This window comes from Aptenodytes patagonicus, chromosome 1 (genome assembly GCF_965638725.1).
Source record: "Aptenodytes patagonicus chromosome 1, bAptPat1.pri.cur, whole genome shotgun sequence".
Lineage (NCBI taxonomy): Eukaryota > Metazoa > Chordata > Aves > Sphenisciformes > Spheniscidae > Aptenodytes > Aptenodytes patagonicus.
The window spans coordinates 182,601,864-182,620,678 of record NC_134949.1 but is presented as its reverse complement, the minus strand read 5'-3'; the positions used below and the strand labels follow the sequence as shown (position 1 = coordinate 182,620,678).

General features: G+C 35.9%; 1 protein-coding gene and 1 long non-coding RNA gene across 10 annotated transcripts in view; one reads left to right on the top strand and one right to left on the bottom strand.

Moving 5' to 3' along the window:
- The window catches only part of DACH1 (dachshund family transcription factor 1), a 369,496-nt gene that overhangs the window by 73,144 nt on the left and 277,537 nt on the right, over positions 1–18,815 (bottom strand). The window lies entirely within an intron of this gene.
- The window catches only part of LOC143173052 (uncharacterized), a 21,071-nt gene continuing 17,044 nt past the window's right edge, over positions 14,789–18,815 (top strand). Inside the window, exons 1-2 of one of the 2 annotated variants that reach the window (XR_012997457.1) lie at positions 14,789–14,988; positions 15,439–15,540. This is a non-coding gene — a long non-coding RNA (uncharacterized LOC143173052). The remainder of the gene's footprint in view (positions 14,989–15,438; positions 15,541–18,815) is intronic. The other variant, XR_012997459.1, reaches the window with a different exon arrangement.

Genomic DNA, 18,815 nt, shown 5'->3' with positions numbered 1-18,815 from the left:
TATAGTTATCACTAGCACTGGAACATTAAACAATAATACTCCACTGAGCACCAGCATCATCAACAAGTTTCTATCAGCCTGATCCTGTAGTCCTAATACAGGTATTTCCCCTTCTCCCCTCATCTCCCTCTTCCACCTGGAACTCTTTCAACAGTCACTTAAGGACCACATTTTTGGGTCTCTGTGGTCTGAGAATTATACCCAGCTCAAATTAAAAAAAAAACCACCAAGCCTCAACATTCACTTGGGAAGAATACACTGGATTTTGCCAGGAAATTGCACACCTTGTCTTTCTAACTGAGAAAAAATAGTGACAAAGTCTATATGAACATTATATTATAAACTAAGGACAATCCAGAAACAGGTGGAAGGCATTTCAGGAAACAAGGACTGCCTTCTGAAACAAAATGTAGTCCAATCGAGAGAAAATGGAGAAATTTCCAAATTTCCTAGGTATGCTCTAATCACGTGTGACTTAAATTTTGATAAATGTACTCTGTGTACATGAAACACCTCTTGAATGACAGAAAAGCAGAAGAAATAAAGTGATTGAAGTTTTTTGTTTTCTTTTTTTTTTTTGGTGATGAGCCAGTTTGAGAGCTTACTGTGAGCATATGGAGATAGCATATTTGCAAGTCCATCTCTGGAGGATTGCAAAAGGCCCTTAGCTTGTGAAAAACAGCAATGTTATTTTTTTTAACGTTCCCTATATTTAGAGATTAAATCGCTCACTGCACAAACCCATTTGGAACAGGCGAGAAGGTGAAAAGGATAATCAGTACAGTCACTGGTCCGTGTTTCCTAAACGCTTTTGAAAACATTACTGTGCGCAGGCATAAAATTAGCGGCAGGACCTTAAAAAGGCTGGCATTTAGCATGACTTTTTGGAAAGTGACACCCTCATTTTTTTCTTGTAGGATATCATTAAATTTCAATCGCCCTATGGCAGTGCCTTTCCATTAATAACCAATTCACTGTGTCACTTTGGCTCTCCTTTGAAATAATGAGCCTTTGCTTCGCTTTAATAAATTTAAACATATTCTCAAGGCCAGGGAAGATAGGAAACCGCAGATGGGCTGAGAAAAACACGATTCATAAATCCTTAACTGCCTGAGATCGTTGAGAGCAAAACAAAGTAACACTCGTAAAATATTAAACAATCCCAGCTGTATGAGTGAAGCTTCATTAACAAAAATGGACTATTTACTGCCTTCAACAGAGCCTGTGGGTGGAAAGATTCAGAGAAATCTTCTTTAGAAAAACACTGTCATCCTCATTTTGATTCTTTAACCAACTGATGGCACGGTAGATACTTATTTTGCATGTCCATATGCAGAAACATTTTAGCAGAAAATTAATGATACTCTGATTACGTTAAATACCACAAATCATGCTTCATCATTTAAGCAGGAGTGAAAGAAAACAGAGAAATTTAACAGATATTTTATCCCTGAAGAATATGCATGCCAATAGAAGTAAAACATGAAAAACTTTATTTAAATCATAAGGGACTTCTCTAGCACTCTAAAGTAAACATAGCAATACGAATAATGGCAGAGAAATCAAGCAATGCCATTGCTTCTGCTAGGAAGGCTTGGCAATTTCTTTCACAATGTTATACTTTTTCTTGCTTTAGCCTTTATTAACATGCAGCTAATTTTGTTTATATAACTATTTGATACACAAAGAAGCAAATCGGGGTTTTTTCAGTTTTTTATGTTTACTATTTATTTAAATTCCACCAGAGTTTTGCTCGGGTAAGGAAGGCAGGCTCTGACACCGACTTTGGTTTTAAGCACACAAAGCTGGACCCTCAGATTCGTGAAGCTGATTTTGTGTTGCCCAATTAACATACATGAATTCCCACTGAATTAACCAAAGAACTTGTAAAGACAGTCCTTGCCTCCCAGGTCTGCCTCTAACTCCACCAGCTCTTTGCTCTACCTCCGCGTAGGTCGCGCTGCTTCCCCTTCCTCACCGGCTCTGAGGCACCGAGGATCTTCCTTCCAGTAGCACAAGCTAAAACTTCTACACGTCCCCCCCGGGGACAGTAGCCCATAATATTCCCAAATCCCTTTTCAAGCTTTGTTGAGACTTAAAGTAAAACTAATAAGGCTTATTTAATAATACAAATTTGGAAGATCGGGAAAACAGCCATAAGGATAGCACAGAATTTTTAAAGTGTCCACAGCAAGAATAACCTTTCGTGGTATCACGGAGGTTTTTTTAAGCCAAGAATTGTATACCAGTTTAAAGAAGAATAGAGATCAGTGTCAGTTTACTAAATGCTAAGAACCTGGAAGCTCTATCTCTAAAGACAAGCTGACAATTGAGTGGACAGAATGTCAATACTTCTAAACGTTTCAAGGGTAAAAATATTGCTTTTTACAATCTGTGTCATATTTAATGCAAGAAAAGAATTTGGATTTTTTTCTTTTGCTGGCTGTCAGCTTTTTTTCCTTTTATCCCAGTGAAGGGCATAATTAAAGTATTTAGCACAAATACATGGCGTATTTTTTTCCCTAAGGAACAACAGTTTCAGCCTAAATGCAAATAGGAACATCATAGTTTTCCATATTTTAGTTAATAAATATTTTTTTAAAAAACCCACCATTTGGCTTATTTATTTCAAGATATTTCTCTTGTCTCTGAGAACCATTATGTACATTTGAAAAAGTGAAAATCCTTTCTTAACACTCAAGGGGGCATTTTGACCCCTGCAGAAGCATTTCTCTTTCCTGTTCGAAATGCTAGGAATGCACTTAGCCCTCACAGCTCCCACTACCTTCAGTGGAAACCCTGAATACCGCCCAGGAGTTATCACCTTATAATCATTAGAGCAGTCATTTCTGTGCTTAGTAGACCTTCACTGTAGCTGATTTGTATAATCAGGGTTAATCTATTCTGATTGCAAACATCCATACCGTAAAGTTTGAATGAATTCACACTGATGCTCACTCAGCTTAGGATGCCCCTAAGACTTCCACGGACATACGCTGCAGGATTTTTGTTTGGTTTTTGGGGGGTGTGATTTGATCCAGCATGAGTAAAGCTGCTGTACCTTTCCTCCCTGTGAATTTTGGGAGAACTTACTTGTTCTATCAGGTACTAGAAGGAATGGGGTACAAAAAAGCAATGGTAAAGCATTAAAGCACTACCAGCAGTGGTAAGCCAGTAGCTCTAATGCTGAGGTTAGCTGTCTGCATGAAAGCAGCAATTAGGCTTTCGACAATAACAACCCTAGACAGACTTGGAAAGCAAAACTGTATTTGCCTCAAAGGTTTTAAGTGTGGGTAGGAGAAGGGCTATAGGCAATGTGTTGTTTAACCCAGCAGAGAAGGCATTCATTCTTTTCTCTGCACACCAAGAAATGCTAGTAGTAGTTTTTGGCTTCTGCTTTCAGAAAGAAAAAAAGATCTAATCCTATTAGAACATTTAGGAAAACAATAAGACCCTCAAATTTCACAGTCACTTACAAATTAAAGAGTAAATGTAAGCCAGTCAGGAATTCATTTTTCTTTTAATTAATAAAGAGGGTAAAAGTTTCCCTTTAAGCTTATATGAAAAAATGAAATTTCTGAACATAACTTGTATAATGCCCCGTTCCCTCTGCTTTTTTTCATTGCTGTTATTGTTGAATTACGACAGACTGAATGCTTCCCAACTTACAGTCTTACAAACTAATATCCAGAATGGCAGGGAATGCTTCCACAGATTTTTCCTATTGATGTGCTAGTCGTGCAGGTGCCTTCTCCCAGAGGACAGTTTGGTCTCTGCCCTATCTCTGTAAGATTCCCCTATCAAGAGTGTCTACCAGCATAAGTTACTGTGGTATTTATGATGTAGATACCTGTCTACTCATTACTGAACTGAGATCACTAACTTCATTTCTCAAAATAACCAAAGAGCCAAAGGTTAATAACTTTTGGCCACTACCAGTTTGCAGTAGGTTTGGACTGGCCACCTAGAAGTAAAAAAAAAAAATAAAATAAAAAAAAAAATAAAGTCCTCTATGCTCCATTACCAGTGCTTTGAACCATCCAGTCACATGGATTTTGATGTTTTGAGAGGGCAAAAAGAATGCAGATTGGCATGAGAATACCACATTAATTCAGCAGTTAAATGGTTCTTTGAGAAGATTCACTGACAGAAAAAAAGCATAGCTGTCTTTCTAAGTCCTCATCCTCTTTGGGCCTATAAACATTTTCTGTGAAAAGTTGATTCTTTTCCTTCCTCTCCCCCCCTTTTTTCTTTTTTTTTTTCTTTTTTTTCAAACAGCCTTTTATCATCTAACATGTGAAACAATTGTAATGTGAGGCATGTGAGCGGAGAGCCTTTGCCACTGGGCCCTCATAAATCTTGCCAGTTCCCAGTGAACAACACCAAATATTTGCAGCTGAGGAACATTTGGTCTGGCTTAAATTAACATATCTCAGCAGTCAGAAGTCATTAAGCTTTGCCAGTGATTTGAAACCATTTTTCCATTTCAAAAGCGACACTGGCTGTTACTTATTTTTCTGGATGAAGAAGGTGGTAAGGAACAAAAGCAATGAAATGAAAATGGGAGATACTAATGAAAAAAAAAAGATAAAAGGGCTTTGAACTGCCTTTGGTAGATTTGTTATTAAGACTCTTTTTAAATAGCAGAGCACTTATGTATAAGATCAAATAATAATTCAAGATGATACACATTAATTTCAGTGGCAAATTATGTGATTTAAAGGCTGTGAAAATGTATACTTATTTTCTTCCTTAATCCCTTGTGAATATAGGCACTATCAATTTTAAAAGCTGATGAAAGCTTTAAATGAAAAACAATAATCCAACCTTTTTCAATTAAAGTCTGCAAGTAGATTAAGTACTGGGGTAAAGAAATGTGCTGTTGTGCTTTACAAATATCACATCTGATACGGGTCTGTTCAGATGCTGGGGGCTGGAAAAACTTCAAATCCAAAACACCACAGTCCAAAAAAACTACAAGCAGAAAAAAAAAAAAAAAAAGCCCAATTGGTTTTAATGCAGGTAGAATGTGAGCTCAGATTTTCAAACCTGTTACTTCTGTATTATTTACATGGCACATAACTCCCCTGTTCAGTTGGTAAATAAGTCATCATCTGAAAATCCATGATAGCCACCCAGTGCCTGAGTTGTCAGGGAAAAAAAAAACATTTCCTCGCATTTGCAGTTATGATTACTGGTCCACAATTATATAGCTCTGTCAGAAATCTGTTTCAACAATGGTTCATTACAGACTCTGAAACATGTGTTTGCCACTTTTTAAGAAGATAAATATTGCAAAAGATTTTGATAAATTGTATACACTGATTCCAATGCAGTTATGACTTCTGATTTATGTGTGAATAGTTATAACTGAATACACTTATTCAAATTAATACCTCAACGGTAATTATAATTTTTCAGCCTCTGATTTGTTTTGTTGATAAAACTTTAATAACCTTGAATGTTTTAGATTCATGCTACTTTGAGAAGATATTGACTTACACTTAAAAGCATTCAAGTTTATGAAGCACTATTAAAGAAAACCCTTCCATGTTGAGATCTTTCTGAGACTTTCAAACTTTTTAAAGTCTCTGCAGCTTTAGTAAAGTAAGTTCTGTGTAAAAAAAATAGATATTCTGTTAACCAGATTTAAAAGACAAAGAGTTCTAAAAAGAAAACATTTATGGCTAACTAGGGTGTGAAAAAGGTTGCCAGGGTAGCTATGTAATCAATTCATTTTCTAGATGTGCTTTTCTTTCAGGGGATTTTATTTAAAAAATAATAATAAAAAAGGCTTCTAAAAAAACTTTTGAGAATACAAATGGTCTGCATTATCAGTGCTATATAAAATGAATTATATGATTCCTTAACCATACATAGAGAGCAAACCATGGCACATGGATCCCAAAACACAGGAAACAAGACTGGAGTGTTTGGGAATATGAAAATACGAGACTAAATGTGCCTTGTGTTCTCAGATAAATGTTTTTGTTTTTCTTCTCCCATAAGAACACAGCAAAATGAAGCAAGCATCTCATTTATTCACTGCTTTTCTTCAGGTCATGTTACAGTTGAAAAATAACAGAGGAAAATCTTGATACCATTTCCTTACTGATTTACAGACTCACAGGATGGTTGAGGTTGGAAGGCACCTCTGGAGACCACCTAGTCCTGCCCCAACTCAAGACTAAGTCCAGTTGGGTTTTGAAAACCTCTGCGGAGAGAGATTCCACCACCTCTCTTCACCACCCTCACAGTAAAGAAGTCTTTTCCTATGTTTAAATGGAATTTCCTGTATCTCAATTTCTGTCCACTTCCTCCTGTCCTTTCGCTATTCTCACTAGCTATTCCACCATTCTCCACCTTTGGTCCAATCCATTTGAACATAAACCACACCATCCTGCGCTGAAGAAACAGAACAGCCCTGTGAAGTTCCCTCACATTATACAAGGTTACCCTAGCAGAGGTCTTTTTTGTGGTCACAAGTTGTAAAACAAACATTTTCCAAAATCTACGTGCTGATCTCATAGGGAAAACCAAGCAGAACAATCCTTTAAAACCTTTGAGAGCAGGTTTGAAGGCATATAAAACCTTGTGGAACTGCATTTCCTGCTCCATCCACTGTCTGTGTAACCCTACACGTTTAGACTGAACTAAACTGAAATAGATGCTACAGTTTGAAGTTGAAGAGTGTGAATGAGCAATGTTATCACACACACGCATCAAGGTAAGGAGGAGAATATGAAACTAAAACTCTGAGTTGGGAATAGTATGATGGAAGCACACCAACAGGTCTAGAAATCAATTAATCGCATGCACAGATACTTTGCCAAAAATATGGCTGCTTTCCAAGATCTGTTCTTCCAAGATCTCCAAACCTGTCATCACGACTGTTTGGTGAAGCAGAGCTGTTATGTGGGAGGACCCAATAAGGTGCCGAGGGTCTTCCTCTAAATTTAATCCTGGTTCTCAGTATCTATTTACTTAAGAAATCTTTACTTTTTATCTCTTTCCTCCTAGTAGAATAAACAGGAAGAAATTAGATAGAAATTAAATGAAAACCAAGGCTACTTTGGCTTTCTGTTCCTCCACTCTGCATCAAGGAAACTGTGAAATCAGTGAGAACAGAATCAGTCCCACTATTCAACAGAGAATTCTCCAGCAACGTAGCCCACCATCTGGTTAGGTATAGGCTACAAACTGGCTGCAGTAGTCAGGGTTTGTCCCGCAAACCGCTCTTTAATTGCTTAAGAAGATGAGTATTTTTTCCTCTCCCATGTCATATGGTGAGGTCAGGCCTTCAGGATGTTCACTTACCTTTCATAGTTTACTGAGCTGGATATTCTGGATGCTGTATTTCATATCAAACATACACATGTTTGAGACTATGCATATAGTATGACTGCATTTGGGTTATTTAATTACATTTCTCAAACTCCAAACATGTCTAAACACTGTTGTATTAGTGTACAACATAGATCCTCATTCAGCAAGATTTAGACATATTTATATTTCTGGAGCTCAAATAAATATCAAGCACAGAAGATACTCCTTGAGCCCTGTAGCTACAAAAAGTATTTCATGTGATTTATTATAGCATAGGAATATATGTAATGATGAAAATAAGCTGAGAAGTAAAGGATATGACTTTTTTTATCCCTTTGAAGACACCACAGCTATAACTTACGGGAAGACCAGTCTAGAGTGAATTGTGTGACTCTATTATCAGCTGTGGGGTAAATAAAATAATACTCTGTTTAATAGACCTGACAACAGCTATTTAATTTACATCATGAGATAAAGGCTACTTCTTTTAAAATGAGCTCACCAAAGCTGAAGTTGGGAATAGTTAATAACTGAAACGTTCAAGTTTGAAAGAGTATATATGGAATTCATAAAATTTCTAGTTCTCGTTTTAGATTTGGTATTGTGTAGAGGGCTTTTAGCTTCGTTTTCAGGGAATTAAACAATATTGTTGGGTGGGTGTTGTTTTTTTTTTATTCTCTTTCCCAAAAAGAAAATGAAAAGAGAGAGAAACTGAATAATAGCAGTGATTAAGTTCAGGCCTTACGAAATTGGTGCTACCTAAACAATAGACAAAATTACCAACTGAACCTTAACTTCTGCAGTATCTTTGGAATTATGCCACTTTAGACAGATGTTCATGGGCATAGATAATGCTTACAGAGTTCAGACTTTTAAAATGCACTAAAATGGATGTTATTTTTAAAGGAGTTAAAACACTGCACAATAGTAATTCACTTCAAGTAAAGATTACAGTTTAAAAATTCCCCGTGAAATACACGAGCAAACTTAACCCACTTAACAGTCCCCTTTGTTTTCTTGGATGTCAGCTATTTAAAACAGTTACTTTGCCACTCAAACAATTTTGTGTCAACAGGAAATGAGTTAGACAATCTTTAATAAACACATAAAGAACAGCTCTACAGATAGTTGTTTAATTATGAAAAGCAACTCATTGAAGCATAAAAATAAAATGCAAGAACTTAGGTTCAGGCAAAGAGCTTGGAACTCAGGTATGAATTTCATCTGTCCTGGCAATATAGTAGCTACCTATATTTTTCTAACTGCCATTTAATTTCTGTGGTGATTATTATATTTGTGGAGCCATGTTTGTGTTATGAAATGAGTTGAGTATTAATAGTAATCCAGGTTTCATTTCGCTGTGCTAAGAAGGGAGTATAGATTCAGAGAAAAATTTTAAGTGCAGAGAAAATCATCCACAAAATTATTTTTCCACTTGTGTTAGCTTCAACTGCAGCTGAAATTACAGAATGTACCTGATGTGCAGGGTAGGATATACTTGCTCTTCTGTGAAACACTGTAGTGAACAGCAAAACACATAATGAAAGTGCATAATGAAAGTAGATGCAATTAAACAGACCTGCAATTCTTGCATGAGATTCTGTTTTCATAATTCTGCTTTCAGAAAAAATTGCTGGGATCAAACCTAGGTCTACTTGTTCTAAAGTTCCACTAATAAGTCATTCTCCTACCTCCCTAACAACTTCGTTACAGTGGCTGCATTTCTTTCAAAAGTAGGAGCTATAAACAAAGTGGAAAAGAAAAAAAACACCCCAAATCAGGAGGACAACTAAGCAGCTGTTCATGTGTTATGTAAAAAACAATTACAGACAGAGTTCTTAAAATAATTCTTCGTGACTTCAGATTTTTCCCTCAGATAGACTAAACAGGTCTTTTAACTATTCCTTCACTGCACCTGACCAAGATGATATCAAAATATGTTATTTTTTACTATTCAGTATTTTTAGTATTTTCAAAGGTTAAGAAAAAATGTTGGTATAGGTTTCCTTTAGTTGAAAACAGGAGTATTATTTTAATATATCAGAGAAGCCATCTATGGAAAGATAGTAGACAAACCTCTATTATACTGCACATTTTCTACTACAGAAGTCTGTATTAAAATGGTTAACGTACCTTTTCTCCCTACATTTTTTCAGAACAGCTCTAATTCAGATATGGAAATTTTTCAAACTTAAATCAACAGCAGAAGAACTTGATTGAGTCTGTATTAGATTGTGCTCAATGTTAAGTCAGATAGTCCACACATCTCGTATTTCTAATTAAATTTTTATGCGGCATTTAAAAATACTGTAACATAATATTAACAGTTAATTTAATAATTAAAATCTTATTTTTTCACAGTGACTTCACGGCGGGTGTTTACTTTATTTCTGTATCTGTATACTGTAAGTGAAAAAGCTGTATAGGGTATTTTTTATTAATATTATATATTTTAAAGGGCCCACACACATACGTACACACTCTTACACACACATACACACATACAAAAAGGTTGGCCAGGAAATTAGACATCTTATCTGTAAGCTTGCTAAATAAGGACCAATAACCTGGGTCTGCAGTACTCTGTGTGATAACTGCTTTTACAAAATGAAATTTTGACTTTTTCCCAGCTTAGCTACAAGTAGACACTATCAGTAAAACTGCATTTCTGTGCAATATGATGGGAAGTAAAAGATTTCAACATCTGACAGGAGAAAATGAACAACTGATAAACAATCTTTGAAATGTTCTCTCACTGCAAGGCATGCTTTTGATGATGATTTACATTTTTATTATTGTTGACTTTCAGGATGGGGCTGATGGTTGGCTAAACATACAATAACTGAAAGAACAAACCACATAAAATGCAAACCAAATCAAAAGAAAAACATGACTGGCATCATCTGCTTTAAAAGCTTTTGTTCATTCTTCTCCTTCATTTAAGTATTCAGCAAATGTAATTAGAATTCAGTTTATTAGGAAAAATGGGGGAAAAAAAAAAAAAAGAAATTGTCACCGTAACTTTCTGATTCCAAAATGGTAAATATTCCAATTCCTCTTCCACTTTTCTCCTCCCACTCAAAACAAGAATTAAATTCTAATTCTCAGTCCAATGCACAATGAATGAACTAGTACTAACATTATGCTGCTGCAGAGTCTTTTGTCAACATTTGATGTAGTGTACTAATCTGGGATTGTAGCTATGGGGAAAACCAGTGTATAACTTAAGAAAGATAATCATGCTGAAATGCCAATGAATAAAAAATCTGCTTTTGAAAAAGTGTGTTACTTTCTTGACAGTGAAGTCACCAAAAATTTCTTGATTCTGCACTGAAGGGTAATGCAAGAAATGGAGTAAAAATTGTTTGTTAATCCAGTTAATGTGTTCAGCTGAGTAAATAAAATGGAAGAAACAAAAGTATAAGCAATGATTTGATTTTTCTTTGCTGTTTTGAAGACAGTTCTGGAAAGGTTTGGGGTTTTTTGGACAATGATTTTTTCATTTAAATTAATTAAGATAGTTATCATTTTTAAAGCAGTAACTTAACTGAAAAATGTATCCTTATAAAATTAAAAAATAATCAAAAACATTTTAGGTTAAACCAATGTTAATTTGACTAAATCCTCATTCCCCCTGTAAATTCCAATTAAAATTTTACATAATTGTTTCCTACCTGTTACTATTTAGTGCACAAATTAAACTGAAAATTTCATTAGCCACCCAGCTTTATCTTTTAAATTGAATCAAGTAAATTAAATAAAATTAGTTATAAATGAACACACCCTCATCTTAGTTCTTTAAGATTTTAATTATAAAAATTTAATGTTAAATAATCCAAAACAGAAAAGAGAAAAAAAAAACCCACAAAAAGTTGTAGTAGAATTCTGTAATGCTATAATCACTCTGGAAATGTATAGGACAAAATAAAAAAGTTCTTTTATTTCTGTACCTATCTGCTATTAAATACTGTTCAGCATACTTTTGGGTTTCAGCTATGAATTCTATTCTTAATCACAACTATTTGTAAGGGTTAAATACATGGGATCAAGTTGTATCTACTTATTTACTGTGTTACATCATTTTAATCAGTGCTCAGAAGCACTGACACATAATTCAGCTCCTAGAAGCAAGGACAGTGATACTAGAGATTATCATACAAACTATTGGGATGATGGTCTAACATAGGCTTGTACCATAATTCCTGTTTGGATTGTTTATGTAGACTCATGGATGGCTGTTGAGAACTGATGCAGAAAGGGAAAAGGGAGTAGTAGCAGTGAAAGTAAAAATATGGCAGTCTTGGTTATACAAACATTTCTTACTGTAGATTATGGTTTTCCAATGGTGTTGAGACCTACAGCTCTTATAGGCCAATTAGGAAATACGTAGTTTATTTTTATGTCTTTTAAATAAGGTAGAACATAATTTTTAATATTTACAAAGAATTTCAAAAATAATTATTGTTCAAAACTTATATTGACTTTAAGCATAAGAATTATCTCCATTCACTGTTTTTCAAAGTAAATAATTAATATATTACCTTGATTCTTCCACCTCAAAAGTTACAATGGTTAAAGAATAACAGAGTGCCTAATGGAACAAATGGAAAGGTTTCCCATGCCATATTTCTGATGAAAAAATCAGAACATAAGTTGAGAACCAATAACTGACATTTCTGTTTAGAAACAGGCAACCAAGGAACACAATTATTCAGATTCTGTGCAAATTTCCCCTTACATTTCATACAACCCACCTTGGCAAGTAGCTGAAACAGAAATCTTATATGACTGACATTCTGCACAAATGCATCAAGCGCAACCTGGGGATGACAGGCTAAGGACTTGCTAAAGCTAAAGCGTAAAAACAAAAATTCCACTTGTTAGTATAACTTCGGGTAGCAAAGCTATTGACTGGCTTCAGCAACTGTTTTCTAATGGGTAATAATTGGGTACAAGAGAGTATCTGTAGTGCTAACCTTCAAGTTTCATACGGTAGGACTCTCTTAAGGTGAAATGAGTGGACAAACCCCGATCAAACATTTTGCAAGAAATCCACCGAAAGTCTGGGAAATGTACGATGGTATGTGGTTAGAAAACTTCAATTTGAAAGAAATCCAATTACTTGAAATCGTAAGTTGTATAAAGAAAGGGAGTCTGCAGATTTGCAATGTGGGTCTTAAACATTTTTGATATGAAATGAAAGCAAGCATAGCAGGGACTGCAATCCTAAAGATGACAGGATCATAGATACTATTTTGCTGTAAATAAAATGTTCTGTTAATAAAGTCATGGCCCAATATCCTTTCCTGAAACAAACATTATTCCCTTGTGTTTGGATGTCATAGTGCTAAACAAAAGGGCTGCGATTTGATCTCTGACCATGCGGCAAAGTAAGATTTTCTTGTGTCCACATTATTTAGTGCTAGTACTTTCTAGAGCAGATGTGTTTTGGAGGAAGCTAATTGTAGCAGGCAAAACAGAGCCAGGCTAAAAGCTAACAATTAAGCAGTATGGACAATCAAGGATTCAGTGCTTAAGCTCAGTCCCTAGCTCTCTTTTATTTAGCAGAATTTATGGCCTGTTACACTGAGGCTTTGCTATGTAACAAAGGAGAAACGTGCCTTGAAAATGCAGCTAAAAAGTCATTGAAGTTGTATTTTTATGAGTACATACAATGGAAAATGGACATGCTTTCACTGTCCCACAAATCAGACTGCTACAAACGGAACATATGTAGCTATTTTGTTTGAACTGCAAAAATTGCATGCAGACGAAAACATAACTTTTCATTCAAAAAAAAGTCTGTATTTGAGCAGATCTTTGTTGAACAAAGTTTTAAATCCCTTTTTTGTTTCTAATCACAGATAAAAAAGGTGCCAGATGCAGATCCTCATGTCAGGAAAACCAGAAGGCAGACACTCCAGACACAGGGGAGAAAACACTTCTGCATACTTTAAGTTCAGTATGTGGAGAGGGTAGGCTAAACTTACAGCATAGAGCTAAATACTTTCCTAAAAATTCTTCACATAGAAGAGATATGTGGGAGGCTGGTTTTAAACCAGAATTATAATCTAAGATAAACCTCTTTAAACAAACCTTTGCTATACAGGTTTGTTTTTTTAAATTCCTCCATTTGAACAGTATTAAATCTTAGCTCTCGATTGAAATCATTGGTTGCAGGAAATCTGAGTCTTGTTTGTTGAGAAAAAAATGCGTAACTACATTGGCCAGCTGAATTTCTAAATTCATATATATATATATATATATATATGTCCTTAACCTGACCCAGGATGTGATTGGTTAGATTTCACACATGCTGACTTCTGTAAGTATCTCCTATTAAGATGATCAATATACATGCCTTCTATCACAAGGCATATACTGTAAGCTCCTGCACTGTATTCAGAACTTTTCTGTGCTCAAAGATGTCCGATACCCATTATTTCTAGTAGTAATTTTCTGAATGTTGAACTGGTTAGAAATATGCTCAGCAAAAAAAAAAAAAATTGTGGGAAAAGAATTGTTCCATATTATTTGCAAAATGACCAATAATAAAGTGGTTTTTTTTTAAAAAAAAAGTTAAAATAATATAATGTAGCTTTGGCAAAATAACTATCTATTTGTCCTAGGTTACCAAGTGCTGAAATGTCCCTATTACTAGTGATAACTTTGACAATTGTTTAAGGCATTTTAGCTATATCTGCAGGGCTCCAGTGGTGAGTCTTTTCTCCTGTGTACAACAAATATCTTACATTGCCAATCTCCTTTTGTCTCACTGCCAAGGTCACGGCCAAGAAACAGACTGAGTTTTTCCACTTTGTTAATCTAGGGTTTCTGGAGTTTTCTAGGAAATGCAGGAAATTCTACGTGCCTAGTAAAAAGCAAGTCATTTGTATAACAGTGGGCAACAGTATCAAGTGTTCTGCACCTGTTTTACACTCCAGCACTGTAATTTCTGCAAAGTAAACAGTAGATCTCAGGGTCAGATTACAAATTCTAGTAGGCTGTTTGCTAGATTGCCGCTTTGTTTAACCTTTACACTTTCATTTAGAAAGGAGAAAGTATCATTGTCACACCAAGAGGGCAGTTAAAGAGTTTTAATTAACTGTGGAGGTAATTAGACCTCCCAGTTTAACAATTATCAGACAATTCTTTTCTCCTCTAAGTCCTTTAAAGTTGCACAGTTTTTTATGAGGAACAAAATTCATTTCATAAATACTTTGCAAAAGAAGTGGATAAAAGACTACACGGAAAGAAAAGCTGATTCCGCTATGAAATTATCTATTTCCTTTTTCTAATTTAATAACAAGTCAAAATCTATCAGCTTCTCATCCACCATTCCCTGCCAAAGTCCAATTCTAATCCAATTGCTCCTTTTATTAATCCCCCCTCCCTTCAGTCTCCTGAGCCTCTGCTCTGTTTGGCCCATTGTGATATTCACATGTATGACAAAGGTGAAAGGAAAACCTCCCTCTCTTTCTTTCCAATAAAGTTTGCTGTTGACAACTGTAGTTTAAACAGTGTCTGTCCTTACAATTATTTGAAATCTCTGATCCAGCTCGCTCTCTCGCTGCAGAAGACAAGATCTCTAGTCATGGGGGACATTGCTCATCAGTTCTGATTCTCAAGTTCATTTTTCAAGATGTAGATATACTTCAAAAAGTAAGTAGTAGCGATTCTATCTCCATAGTCAATGCAGATATCCACAACATTAACTCTCCTGAACACAAAACATAATTATAAATGTAGATATATTAAGTATATATACGTAGGTCCTTTAAAGCAGTAAAAGGGAAAGTAATACAGAACTTTGTTCAGTGGTTCTTCTTAAAGAAAGAAAAGGGGGGGGGGGGGGGGCTTCTTTTGCTTGCATTAATCATTACAGCTTCACCTGAATTAACTGCACAACAGGTGTGGGCTCTGGACATATCTCTTGTACCGTTCTGCTAAAATCCATTTCCCATACACCTATATTCCAATACACAGCCTCTACTGAACACAGTGCCTGTTATACTGTCCATTTGTATGCATATAGAACTATATTTTACTCTTAATGCCCTCCATGTGAAGCTCACAAATTTTAAGAAAATGATAAAGTAAATTTCTCACCAGTACAAAAGCGGATGCTACAGATGAAGATGTGACTCGAACAGCTTACAGAAACACTGACAGAGGGGTGACAGTGGCAGTGACAGATTGGAGAGTTAAACCCAGGTCTGTACATATAATGTGTGTTTCTCTCCTCAAAAAAATTTTTGTAGCATTTAATTATTACAAAATGTCTTTTGGACACATAGGTAAGAATTTTAAATAATATGAACCCATGCTGATTTTACTTCTATTCACTTAGGAAAAGAAGAGAATTCAGCTTGTTGGTGACAAGCAAATTATCATGCTTTAAATTTTAATTGGAAGTTGATAGGATAACCAAAAAAAGGACAAAATGTAAAGAAAAGCAGGAGGAAGCTAGAAAACGTAAAGAGCTGAAAGTGCTGAAAGGACGACAGGAGACAGCCAAGAAAAGAACAGCATTTGGCCAGGAGGAATATTTTCTCTTTTGGTTGAATTACTGTGTGAAATAAAAATGAAAACAGAAGGGCAACGTCCAACATCAGCTCAGGAGTTTGAGGTGCCATCATAAACCTCTTGAGATTTGCTCTCATTATATTAACCCCCCCCCCAAACCATAGCGTAGTTATAAGCCTTGTGAATTCCCAGTTGCTTATCATTTATTCTACATATAATAAATTCTTATTTGTAATATACACCATATAATGGAGTAGTAAATATTTCCAATTAGCTTTAGTGTCAGACTCCTCAAAAACTGATGCATTTATGTTAATATAAAAGCGTACATGGAACATTTTATCATGCATTAGAGATTTTAATCAGGTAATCTGCACGGCATCTGGAAACCTAAGCAGAGGCAAAGTCTGCTATAACAAAGGCACTGTAACAGTTCACCTTCAGTGAAGAACAATAATGCATTATTAAATTCACTTTCCTGCTCAGTGGTTACACTTAGCTGACCACAGCAAATTTGCTCTCTGCCTGGTCTTCACAAGTTGGCAGAAAAATAGATTCTGTCACATTTAACGGGTTCTGAAAATGACAGGATGCCTCTCTTGGTTTAACTATAAACCATAATCTTTCAGAAGTAAATATAATTACAAATGCCTTTTGTCACGTAGTTCTTAGGAAGGATATTATATGTGGGTTATTAGAGTAGTAGATCTCACTATGTACTTGAATATCATTAGAAGCTAGAATGGATATTACACAACAGCAACTTCAAAAAAAAAAATCAGATTTCTATTTTTCTTTGATCCTAAATAATATCATAATTCTTAGAAAACAAAGATACAGACATCAAATTCCTTGAGTACGGTCAAACTGTTATCAAGAGATATTACTCCTTAAACTAACATCAAAGAAAAACCTATGTTCTCTTTTGTCCGAAATACTGTTTTAATCTTATTCTACATCTATTAGTAATTTGCTTTGGTTTACATACATTGGACGGAAGGAACTTTTAAGAAAACTGCCTTAGACTCAGGATTCAGTGATGAAGAATTATTGATTAGGAATTTAATTAGCAAAAGTCAGCACAGTTATATACAACAGGACCTGATTCTTTTGGTTTCCAAGGAGTTTTATCATGCTGCAAGCATGGTAAGGATCTGCTCTATATGATGACATTCACTTTCAGGTAGAGGTCTTGACCCAACACTGTATACCACTTAAGTCGCGGTGAAGTGCAATTTACATCCCAATTAAGATCTGTTAAAGAGTTTTAATTAGCTTTGTGTAGGTAACTAGTTTAGCAATAAGACACATTTTTTCTCCTGTAAGCCCTTCAAGTAGTTTTATTAGAAATATCTTAGCTCTAAAGTGGAAGTATGTAGACTCATTGAAAGACAGGCTTGGATTCTGGGATCTGTTTATGGCTTTTTATTACTTATTTAGGTACAAAAAATAAGGTTTCTTAAGTCCTCAGAAGGAACTTGGGTATTACAATGACACCATACTCAAAACTCACATGAAACTTAACATAGTCTTCTTCCACCTAAGTGGAATTACCACCTTGTGTTAGGTAGTCCGACCATAACATATTTAATTTAGGTGCCTAGACTGAAAATTATGTAAATTGAGAGGGATCTAAAATGGCATGAAAAGTTTGTAGCTTAAATCCACCCTTTCTGAGAACAGCAGTGCCACACTTCAGACAGGAAGACAACTGAAGTTTTCCTGGACATTGAATAAATACTTCTGGCAGTCCTGATCACTCTGCAGCAGAGAGGTACTTATGATCTTCTTTTAAATGACTAAACACAAGTTCATAGAATGGTTTGGGTTGGAAGGGACCTTTAAAGAACATCTAGTTCAACCCCCCTGTCAAGGGCAGGGGAAGCTTTCACTAGATCAGGTTGCTTAAAGCCCCATCCAACGTGACCTTGAACACTTCCAATGATGGGACATCTACAACTTCTCTGGGCAACCTGCTCCAGTGTCTCACTACCCTCAGCATAAAAAATTTCTTCCTTATGTCCAATCTAAACCTACCCTCTTTCAGTTTAAAACCGTTGTCCCTTGTCCTGTTACTACAGCCCTTGGTAAAATGTCTCTCTCCGTCTTTCTTGTAAGCACCCTTTGAGTATTGAAAGGCCACAACAAGGTCTCACTGGAGCTTTCTCTTCTCCAGGCTGAACAACCTCAACTCTCTCAACTTTTCTTCATACTAGAGGTGTTCCAGCCCTCTGATCATTTTTGTGGCCCTCCTCTGGACCTACTCTAACAGGTCCATGTCTTTCCTATGCTGGGGACCCCAGAGCTGGATGCAGTACTCCAGGTGGGGTCCCACAAGAGTGGAGTAGAGGGGGAGAATCACCTCCCTCGACCTGCTGGCCCCACTTCTGTTTTTGTCACAGGTGGACAGTGGTGATGGTGATGAAATTTTCCAATTATCTACAAAACTACCTTGACATGTAGGAGAAGTTTCTTTTCCCTCTGCTATCTGAGGAAATTCAGTCACAACTAGATAATTCAGGAATGTGTTTTAGTCATTTCACCTTCTACCTGTGAAGAAAATCCAGGTTAAACCTGGATTTAACCTTTTGTTAAACCTGTTCCCCTGATTAGTTCCTCTGCCAAGAGCAAAGCAATGTAAGAATGAACACGACTCTACTGCTTGCTTACCTAGGCACTGCCCAAAGCATATGGAGTCCTAAGTTCAAACCACTGCTCTAGTTACCGATCTACATCAAAATATTCAGTACACCAGGGACTGGACTTCAGTCCTTTTCTTCCAAAAGAATGTCCTAACCACCAAGTTACGTTTGCAGCCACACTCATGGTCCCTTTGGCCATATACACAGCCATACAAAGAAGGTCAGGGGTTAAGGTTGTCCACACTACTTGCTTCTTAAACTCAGTCTCTGGCTTTATTTTGGACTACTCTAACACTCTCCAAGACAGACGGCTCAAGTGCT